At 39.6% G+C, this 10,340-nt stretch overlaps 1 pseudogene; it reads left to right on the top strand.

Annotated features, from left to right (window-relative positions):
* The first annotated feature begins 3,872 nt into the window (after window positions 1–3,872).
* On the top strand, window positions 3,873–7,758 carry LOC144709601 (ATP synthase subunit alpha, mitochondrial-like; annotated as a pseudogene).
* Window positions 7,759–10,340: the final 2,582 nt, after the last annotated feature.

The raw sequence follows: 10,340 nt of genomic DNA, 5'->3' as shown, positions 1-10,340 counted from the left end.
ACATCTACCTAGAGGATGAATATCTTTTGAGAGAAGATAGTGGGAGTAAAGTAGTTTTAGAAGAAATTCCAAATCAAGACACAAATACTACCTCATCACATGAGCGCTCTATTCATGAACATGTTCAAGAAAATACACTAGAACCACGTAAGTCACGTAAGCCACGTAAGACAACCTGATCGCTATATTGGACATATTGCATCAAGTGAAGTCGAGACACTACATCTGAAGGATGATGATCCTTTTATATACAACGAGGAGGCTGGAGATTCTAACTCTCAGAGATGGCGAGAAGCTTTGGATTATGAAATCCAATCCATGTACCAAAATCAAGTATGGTACTTTGTTGACCCTGTCGAAGGTATAGTACCTATCAGGTGTAAGTGGATCTTTAAGAAAAATATTGGTGCAGATGGACAAGTTGACACATACAAGGCAAGACTTGTTGCGAAAGGTTATCCTAAAAAGCAAGGAGTTGACTATGATGAAATATTTTTGTCAATCAGAATTCTTCTCGCCATAAATGCACGCCACGACTATGAGATCTGGCAAATGGATGTCAAGACCGCTTTCCTCAATGGAAACCTTGAGGAAGCGGTGCACATGATACAACCCGAGGGTTATGAATCCAAAGAATTTTCAGATAAGGTGTGCAAGTTGCAAAGATCCATTTATGGATTAAAGCAAATGTCGAGGAGCAGGAATCTTAAATTTGATGAGGCAATCAGATCTTATGACTTCATTAAGAATGAAGATGAATCGTGTGTATACAGTAAAACTAGTGGGAGCGTGATCACATTCGTGATTTTATATGGGGATGATATTCTACTCATTAGGAATGATGTAGGAATGTTGTCACTAGTAAAGGCATGGCTATCGAATAACTTCTCCATGAAAGATTTGGGAGAGGAAACCTACATATTGGGAATACATATCTATAGAGATAGATCAAGGAGGTTCCCAGGATTGTCCCAATCTATGTACGTAGGCACCATTGTCAAAAGGTTTGGCATGGAGAACTCTAAGAGAGGTCTCATACCGATGAGACATGGAGTTAAAATATCTAAGGAGCATTCACTCAATACTCCTGAAGATATAGCGATGATGTCAAAATTTCCATATGCTTCAGCTATTGGATCTGTCATGTACGCGATGCTTTGTACAAGGCCTGATGTTGCCTTTGCTCTAAGTGTTACGAGCATATTTCAAGCAGACCCAGGAGAAGAACACAGGGTAGCAATGAAATGCATCCTTAATTACTTGAGAAGGACTAAGAACTTATTTCTAATTTATGGAGGAGAGGAGATGAAGCTCGAGGGTTACACTGACTCAAGTTTCCAATCGGATCTAGACGATAGTAGATCTACAAATGGATTCATGTTCACATTGAATAGAGGCGCGATATCTTGAAAGAGTTCCAAGTAGAGTACTATCGCAGACTCGATGATGGAAGATGAATACATAGCAATAATCGAGGCCGCCAAGGAAGCAATTCGATTGAAGAAATTCATCACGGAACTTGGCATTGTTCCTTCCTTCTCAGAATGTATTGCATCGTAGTGCAACAACAATGTATTACGTAGCACAAGCAAAAGAGCCACAGTCTCATCAGAAGTCAAAATACATTCTAAGGCGATTTCACTTGATGAGGGAGATCATAGCATGAGGAGATATTGTGATGGAAAGGGTTCCATCAACCGACAACATAGCGGACCCACTAACAAAGCAACTAGCTCATGAAGTGATGGGGGACCATCGCACCGACACCAGCACTAGACGAGCCCAACCACATCGAGCTGCTCGCGCCGACGTCCGCGATCCAGGATTCAAGTACTCGTCATGATCTATCGTAAGTTTTCTTTATTATTTCATTTACGTGTAATGTTCAGAACAATTGGACTGGGCCGTTGTTTTGGGCCTCGTCCATGTTTTCATTTCTGTTTTGAAATATATGTAAAGAGGAGGACCTCGTCTCGCGACGGTTTCCTCCTCTAATGATGGTCTCTTGGCACCCTTCCTCCCTATATAAGGGGAAGGTATGCCCAAGGGAGAGATAGAGACTTTTGAGAAGAAGAAACCATTGCCTTTGTTTTTTTTATTTTGGTTGTTTTTTTTCTAAGAGAGAATATGATAGGTCATTCTTTCCTTCCCTCAAGAGGGAAACCGTTGCACTGATCTCCCTTCCGTCAGATCCAGATCTGGGTCGGGTCGCCGGCGAGACGAACTCCTCCGCCGGCTCGAGCGCCCCTCCGGCCGCCAATCCGCGGAAGCCGCCTTCTACCGCCGCCGGGCCACACCTTCGCCCCGCCAGCGTCGGCAGGCGAACCCCCCCCCCCCCCCCCGCCGTGCGGACACGTATCTGAGAGTGTGGAGCACCCCGTCACAGTGGGCGTCGTTTCCTGACTCGGCCAGCCAGGTCGATACCGAGCCTGCCCGGTCCGCCGCGCGCCACTACGCCTGTCAACGCCCGGCGCCCTCCCTCACTGCGCTCGGCCGCGCCGTTCCGCATCGCTTCGCGACGCGTCCTTCCGCCTCCGTGCAGTCCTGCCCGCCAATTTCTGAGTCCCGTGCGTGCTTCTGGTCGCTCGGCATTGATAAGCTCAAAATTGCATGTATATATGTCATTATTTAGGGATTTTTCGAACTTAATCACTAAAATTTGTTTGTCCCTTAATGCTTGAGTAAGGGGTCGAACCCTAGGGAGGCGATAGGAAATATTCAATTTTCTTTCTAATTAGGGTTTTGAATTTGAAACCTAAATGAAATGATGTTTTAATTTCTTATTTAAATGCTAATACTTGTAAATTTTAACTAACATTTTATCCTTTTGAACTTAAGTGATTTTAATGATTCTCTGTTATTAAATAACAGAGATATAAAACCACTTAAGTTTATCTTTATATTTGATCTAAATTCTTTAGTCGTTTTGAATTTATATATGTATATATATATTGTAAATTTCTTTTTAATAGATTTGAAATTGATTTCTAAAATTGATTTAACTCTATTTTGGTATATGGCTTTAATTTGTTTCATTATTTTTATCAGAAGACATTTTACTATTTTTAAAGAATAAAAGGAACTAATTTTTATGGGATTTTTTTAGCAATTTTTATTGCATTTTTATTTTATCCGAATTAATTCAATATTGTAAAGATGTCCTAAAAGAGCAAATCGTGAAGATGACTCACGATTTGCTTATTTCAGAACTATGATAGACGGATTTTTTTGTGTGATTTAAGCAACACTTACGATTCTAAATAAGAAATCATAATCGATCAATGCGAACTGATTGAGAAACAAACTAAAATCTATGAATTAAGACGATTAAAATCGAAAATGAAAGAAAACAACGGCGAGCATAAACGAAATCCAAGTTTGGAAAATAAAGTACGAACTAAGGTGCAAAAATCAAACAAAATTAGCCTAGAGGTACCAGGAAAGATTTTGACTCAGTTTGAACAAATTCCGCGCAACGAAGACCCCGATTTCCACGATTTTTGCTTGAATTGGTGGGAACAATGCGGCAACGGATCTGCCAAATTTCAGTCCAAATCGAGCTCCAATTCACTCCAGGTTGATTCTTGAGTCTTCAAGGAGGCTAGGGCTTCCTTCCTTGAGCTTAACAATTCAAGAACGACGAATAATCTCGTCTTTTTCGCTTTTTATCGCCGCGGAATCGGAAGAACAGCTTGTTCCGATTTCGTTAGAACGGCAGTTTTGCGTTGTACGCTGGGCGTACAACACAATGCGATTGGCTCATAATGCTTCTGTGTGTCTCCATTTGATGCGCGACACGCACAAAATTGAGTACGTGTGTGTCACACACCGACGGCCCACACTCTTCTCCTAATTGGCTTATGCAGCCCTGCATGCGGATCGCCTTGTTCGTGAGCCTGCGCTCCTTATCATAGTTAGCGCCCAAAACTGGCCCAATAAGGGCCAGTTTAAATAAAAAAAACATTTGTAAAAGAAATCACTTGAAATAAAATGAAAGAAAAAGGTTGTTAATGCGAAAAAGATGTCCTAATAGCTTCTAAAATAAGTTTTATTACTATTTTTATTTTATTTATAGAAATAGGTCAATTTAAAAGCGCTTAAATCCTTATAATGATGCTTTTAAAACCATTAAAAATGTACAAATTGACCTAATTATTTATCAAATACATCATGTACTTTGAAATTGAAGGAAATTCTTGTTTTAACCTAAAATCATGATAACATGCATTAAAAATTAATGTTTTACGCATTAAAATACTAAAAATATTATGAAATTAGCTCTTTATTAGCTCCTATTTACGTGTTATCAGGCACCACCCCCACTCGACAGTTCTTGCCAGATCGAGTGCCCACCCTTCGTCCAGACAGCGTCCGCGCTCGCCGACCCCGGCTGCCCGCGTGTATGCTGGATTGCTTGGTGCCGTCAGCGCCCGTCGACTCTCCACCGTGAGTGTAAACGCCTGCCCGCTAGGAGCGACCGGTGCCTATTGATTCTCAGCCGTCGTGTGGGAACCCACCTGCTTGGTCCGCTTGCATCCGCCGACCCACGGCCACCCGTGTGCCCCTCTTCTCGTCTGGCACCGTCCAAGCTTGTCAGCTCTCCATCGCCGGTGCACTCGCCCACCGGTCCGACGCAGAACGTACTCACCGGTCCATAGCTGTTTGCCTGGGGTTCTTCGAGCCGCACGTACGTCCTCACGCCCGGGGTTCTTCGAGCCGCACGCATGTCCTCACGCCCAGGTTCTGCCACAGTCCTTCCCCGTCCATTTCAGTATCAATTACCTCCTTTAGTGCTGTCGTTCTCTATCGTATTCTGCTGCTGTTGGAGACTTTGACTTTGTTTCGGTAGGATAGCTACACTCATTCGAGAGGTAGGGCTTTCTTTGTGATAGACGACCAGGTTGTTGACTTTTGAAGGTCTAACTCCGACGGGCTGTAACACGCCTCTCCGTCGTAGTGTTGTTCGGGAATTCCTACGGATCACCTAGAGTCTGCTTTCCTATTCATCTACTCGAGGGCGTATTGAATTGTTCACCTTCGCTAGACCGTTCCTTATGCTCTATAAGATTCTAAAAACTGCATATTTCATCAACATCTTATCTCGTGCATTGCTGTGACGTAACACGTGCCGTCGATCCCAGCTGTGATCGTGTTACATCATGAAGTTTTTGAGCATCACTGTCAAATAATGAGATTGTTGAACAAGGGTGATTGGCTTTAGTCCAAGTAGGAGATTGATGGATATTATGTGGTCGTCAAGCCAATCACACTACCATGTTTATTTAAGTTAAATGAATAAAATATTTACATTCATTATTATGATATGTGATGTTTATAATGAAGTCCATGAATACATGCAATGACGTAGTGAATTATGATGAGATCATAATACAGTGATCACTAGTCTTTCAACATCTATTCTAAATATTCCTATTTGATAGATCACTGAGACAAACATCGAATTATCTAGATAGAATAGCACTAGGTGATCCTACTTATACGATAAGTATAGTTGATCCTATGGCTATTAGTGTGGAGACACTAAGGACATATAGTGGGTGCTCTTTGGAGAAAGAGTTCATTTAATTGATCCGTATGAATCCCTGAATGGCATTATACCTAAACATCAATCAGGTTGATTCAAGTTACGGTTGTATAAGTGATCCACTGACATGAGACACCAAGCACATCTCGTGAGTGGACGACTACATTTTGACTACGAGCCTCTAATCTTGGGATTCAAATAAATATAGATCAGATGTAGTAAGAAGCTTACAGAAATGATTGAGTCATCAAGACGGGATCATCTACCTCAGTATAAGAGGAGATTGACTCAAGGAAGACGATGTAAATAAATCCCTGGCCAGGGTAGTGAGGATATTAGAGAAGGTGTTCTCCAATGATCTATGTTACGCATCAGTACTAATCGAATGATGGATTAGGGTTTGATGATAAACCATACCCTAAGTTGTTCGAGAGTCTTGCGCGGATGATGGATTATACATATAGGGTAATCGATGACAGTAAAGGTTCCATGAGAGAGTTCGAGACTACTCGGTATCTTCTAGAGTACGAGGTGTAGCTTGGCACCCCACGGGCTGGAAACTTAACTTATCGATTGGGTTAAATCAATCCTGATTTAATTAATCTACATGTTGATATACTTAATTAATAATGTTGGTCAAAAAATGTTATTGGACCACTAAAGTTGTTAACTAGAATGATACATGGGCCTAGAGGGTCATCTGCACAAGGTCATAAGGGCATTGATGGATATATTTTACTTTGTAGGGTTTTTGAGAAAAGCCTTAAGTGAAATATAAATAGGAAAAGGGGTTTCTTTTTAAGCACCCATGCGAGCTTGATTTGAGAGTCCCCTCCCTTTCTTCATTTTCTACATCAACCAAGGAGAGAGTTTCCAAGAAGAGTTGAAGAGGAAGAGGTGGAGATCCAAGCGCCGAGTGTTTGCTTGGATACTTCTAAAGGCCGGACGCGTGAACGGCTTCAGACGATCTCGGAGCGGGAAATTCAAGGGTGGAATTTAGAGTTCCCCACAATGAACATTCAATGTGTGATTTTAAAGATCGATTGTGAATCGATCGACACGCTTCCGCATCCATAGAAATGTGTTTCCATGGACATACTAATCAAAGTATTTTAAAATATTTATATCTCATGACACGTTGGACGTGTTCTCATTGTTGACCAATCACAGTATTTTAAAATTTTTATTTCTAAATTTTGAACCTCAATCTCTACATCGCATTTATTGCAAAAAAACTTCTATTTTATTAGGGCAGGTCACCCTTGATGTTCAAAAATGAAGAAACAGAATTCGTTAGTAATAAATGGGCCATAATGATTTGAGTTTAATAATTGGGTGATGTCAAACATTAACGAGGTTTTAATGATTTTTTGTTGCCAATCATTAACCATAATCTCTGATTGGTCACCATTTGACGAATAGAGCAAACAAAATGGAAAAACAGCTATTCCTATCAATATGATATTAAACCAAAAGCAAATGAACTCAAGCTCTAAGAGTGATACATGTATTGTGTTTATGTAGCGATTGGCACAATCAGTACTAGTTGTGTCTAAAGCAAATTCAAACTGAGCTCCTTTGTAATTTCTGGGCCCATATTCTGAGTGTGGTATGGGGGAATATTTCTGCGATAATGGAATGCATGCACTAATAATATATGATGATCTTAGTAAACACGCATTAGCATATAAAAAATGTAATTATTGTTGCACGGACCACCAGGCTGCTAAATTGTTAGTAAATAGGGGACATTTTCTGTTTCCTTTCCCATATCTTAGAAATGGCTGCTAAACGATCAAAGCAGACATGTGTAGGTAGCTTGACCACTTTACCCATCATTGAAACACAAGCAGGAGACATATCGTCCTATATCCCCCCCAATATGATCTCCATAACAGATAGAATTTTTTTGTCAATTGAGCTATTTTATCTCAAAATTAGACCAGCTATTAATGTTGGCTTATCTGTCAGTTGCATACAGTCTGCCACTCAGTTGAAAGCCATGAAACAAGTATGCAGAAGTTCAAAACTGGAATTGGCTCAATATTGTGAACCAGCCTCCTATGTTTGATTTGGGTCATACCTTGATGTTGTTACAAAGGCTTTACTAAAATCGAAGTTCAAGGCTTACAGAATTGCTCAAACAATAACAATATTCACCACTTCTAATTGAAAATTAAATTATAGTTATTTATGCTCCACGGCGGAAATGAAAACTGAAAAATGTCTTTAAATTCATATTAAATAAAGAAGGAGAGTGAAAGAGAGAGGTGGGTAGAGGGAGAAAGTGAGAGGGAAAGAGAGAAATAAAGAAGAGAGAGAACCAGAAGGACAGATAGAGATAGAGAGACATAAACACATATGTAGAGAGAGAAATGGAAAGAAAAAGGTGGAGAGGGAGGGACATAGATAGAGAAAGAGAGAGAGAGAAAGTGAAAGAGAGAGGGACACATCAAATAAGAGAGAATTAGGGAGGGAAAGAGCGAGTGAGAAGGAGGGAGACAACCAACTAGAGAGAGATACAAGAAAAGGGAGAGAGAGTGTGTGGGAGAGAGCGAGTGAGAGAGAGGAGGGAGACAAGGAATGAGAGAGAGAGAGGAAGGGATTGAGAGATAAAGAGAAATATCCAAAGAGAAAACAAGAGAGAACAAGCAAGGTTGAGAGAGTGAGTGAGATATAAAAGCCAGAGAGAGAAAGGTTGAGAGAGAGAGAGACAGAGATAAAGGGCTGTAGAGAGATATAGAGAGAACAATAAGAAAGAGGTAGAGAGAGGGAGTGTGCGAGAAATAAAGAGAGAGAGAGTGAGTGGGTGAGAAAGAAAGAAAGAGAAAACAAGAGGGGAGAGAAAGAGCCAGAGTGAGAGTAAAATAGCTAGAGAGAGAGAGCTAGATCTTGATCTTCCCTAATGACGAAGAGGGATAACATGTGGGAGGGAAGACAATGAACTTCTCTCTATCAATCTATAATAATTTAATATTCTCTTGATCATTTGGAGTATGTTAGATCTTTGGTCCATTTCAACATGCAAACCAAAACTGGACATGCAGTCCAATATGACGGAACATCATTCTGGTTGTGACCTTCCCTACATCTGATGTGTATGACGAGTCCATGAATACATGATCTAGATTGGTGGATTATGAAGATATCTAAATATGGAGATCACTAGTCTTTTTAAATATGTTCTAAATATATATATTTGAATGATATTTGAGAAGGACATTAAATTATATGGATGGAATATCATTATCTAGTCCCACCCATTTGATGAGTATGGTCAATCATGTAGCGATTAGTATGTATACAGCAAGGACATATAATGGGTTCTCTAAGTGGAAAGAAATCATTAAATTGATCTGTGTGGATCCTTGAATGGTAATATACCATATTTATCTTTAGAGTGTCAAACATATGAAGGGGGTATGAATATACAATAATAGATGCTAGCGAGGTTCCATGAAAGAGTCATTGTGGTTTTTTCTATATTATAGGCCATTAGGTATAACTTGGCGGCCCACGGACTAAAAACTCAACCAACTCATCAATCTAAACATATATGTGATTAATTAATCTATTTAGTGATGTAGATAATTAATTAGGTAGTCCAATAATGTTATTAGGCCATTAGAGCTGTTAACCAAACTGATACATGGGCCCAGAGGTTACACACAAATGGTCTTTTGGACATCAGAGTATAAACCTAAAGTTTAGTGGTTTTGTTAAAAAGTATATTTACGTATAAATAGAAGAAGGCCTTGAAAGAAATTCACCCACGCTAGAATTCTTTAGGTGCCCAACTTTGTTGTCTTCTATTGGATTTCCTCCACCATTGTGCGATGAGAATGGCCTGATAATGGTGGAGGAACAATGATAGAACCCATCTAGATGAAGGATGAAATCTGATATGCCACTTGAGTAGTTCAACACATGTTGCTCGAGGACTTGAGAAATCATGGATGTGATTCGTGCACAAGTGACTTGATCATGAGATTTTAAGTGCCATTACAATTCTGACTGAAGTCTTCGGTGACAAGAAATATTTAAATTTCACCTATGAGATAATGGATAACTTGAATGTTTCTAAATAATAAAACTCTCATTCCTCCAATGATATATAAGTATTTAATATATACTTATATATGTCATTTACTCATTGTCATCTTCATTCTTGATGTCGATGATTACGATAATTAAATCATCATTGTGATTATATATGTGGATGGTTACAATGATGAAAGAATCATCAACATCATCATCATTCTAGATGTGGATGATTGCAATGACACCAAAATCATCCGTTTCATTTTATCAGCATGCAACTACTATGACAAATTCATCATTTTCATTCTGGATGTGGATGATTACTAAAACGACAATAGCTTCATCGTCATCCTAGACGTGGATGATCATGTTGACGACACAATCATCTATTTATATGATGATGATTACGATGATTACAGAATCATCAGTTTCATTCTAGTGGTGGACAACAAAGATGACATCAAAATAATCTGCTTCATTTTAGCGATGGACAATTACGATGACGTCAAAATAATCTACTTCATTTTAGCGATGGACACTTACAATGATGATAAAACTGTAATTGTCATTCTAACTGCAGATGATTAGGATAACTAAAACATCGTCATCAGCATTTTAGAGGCAGAAAATTATGATGACGACGAAATCATCTGTTTCATTTGAGCGATGGACAATTAGGATGACGTCAAAATAAAACATCATCATCGTCATTCTAGCGGCGGACAATTATGATGATGACAACATTGTTATCATC

This window comes from Wolffia australiana, chromosome 11 (genome assembly GCF_029677425.1).
Source record: "Wolffia australiana isolate 7733 chromosome 11, ASM2967742v1".
Taxonomy (NCBI): Eukaryota; Viridiplantae; Streptophyta; class Magnoliopsida; order Alismatales; family Araceae; genus Wolffia; species Wolffia australiana.
The sequence above is the reverse complement of the archived record's forward strand: the minus strand, read 5'-3'. Positions and strand labels throughout refer to the sequence as shown.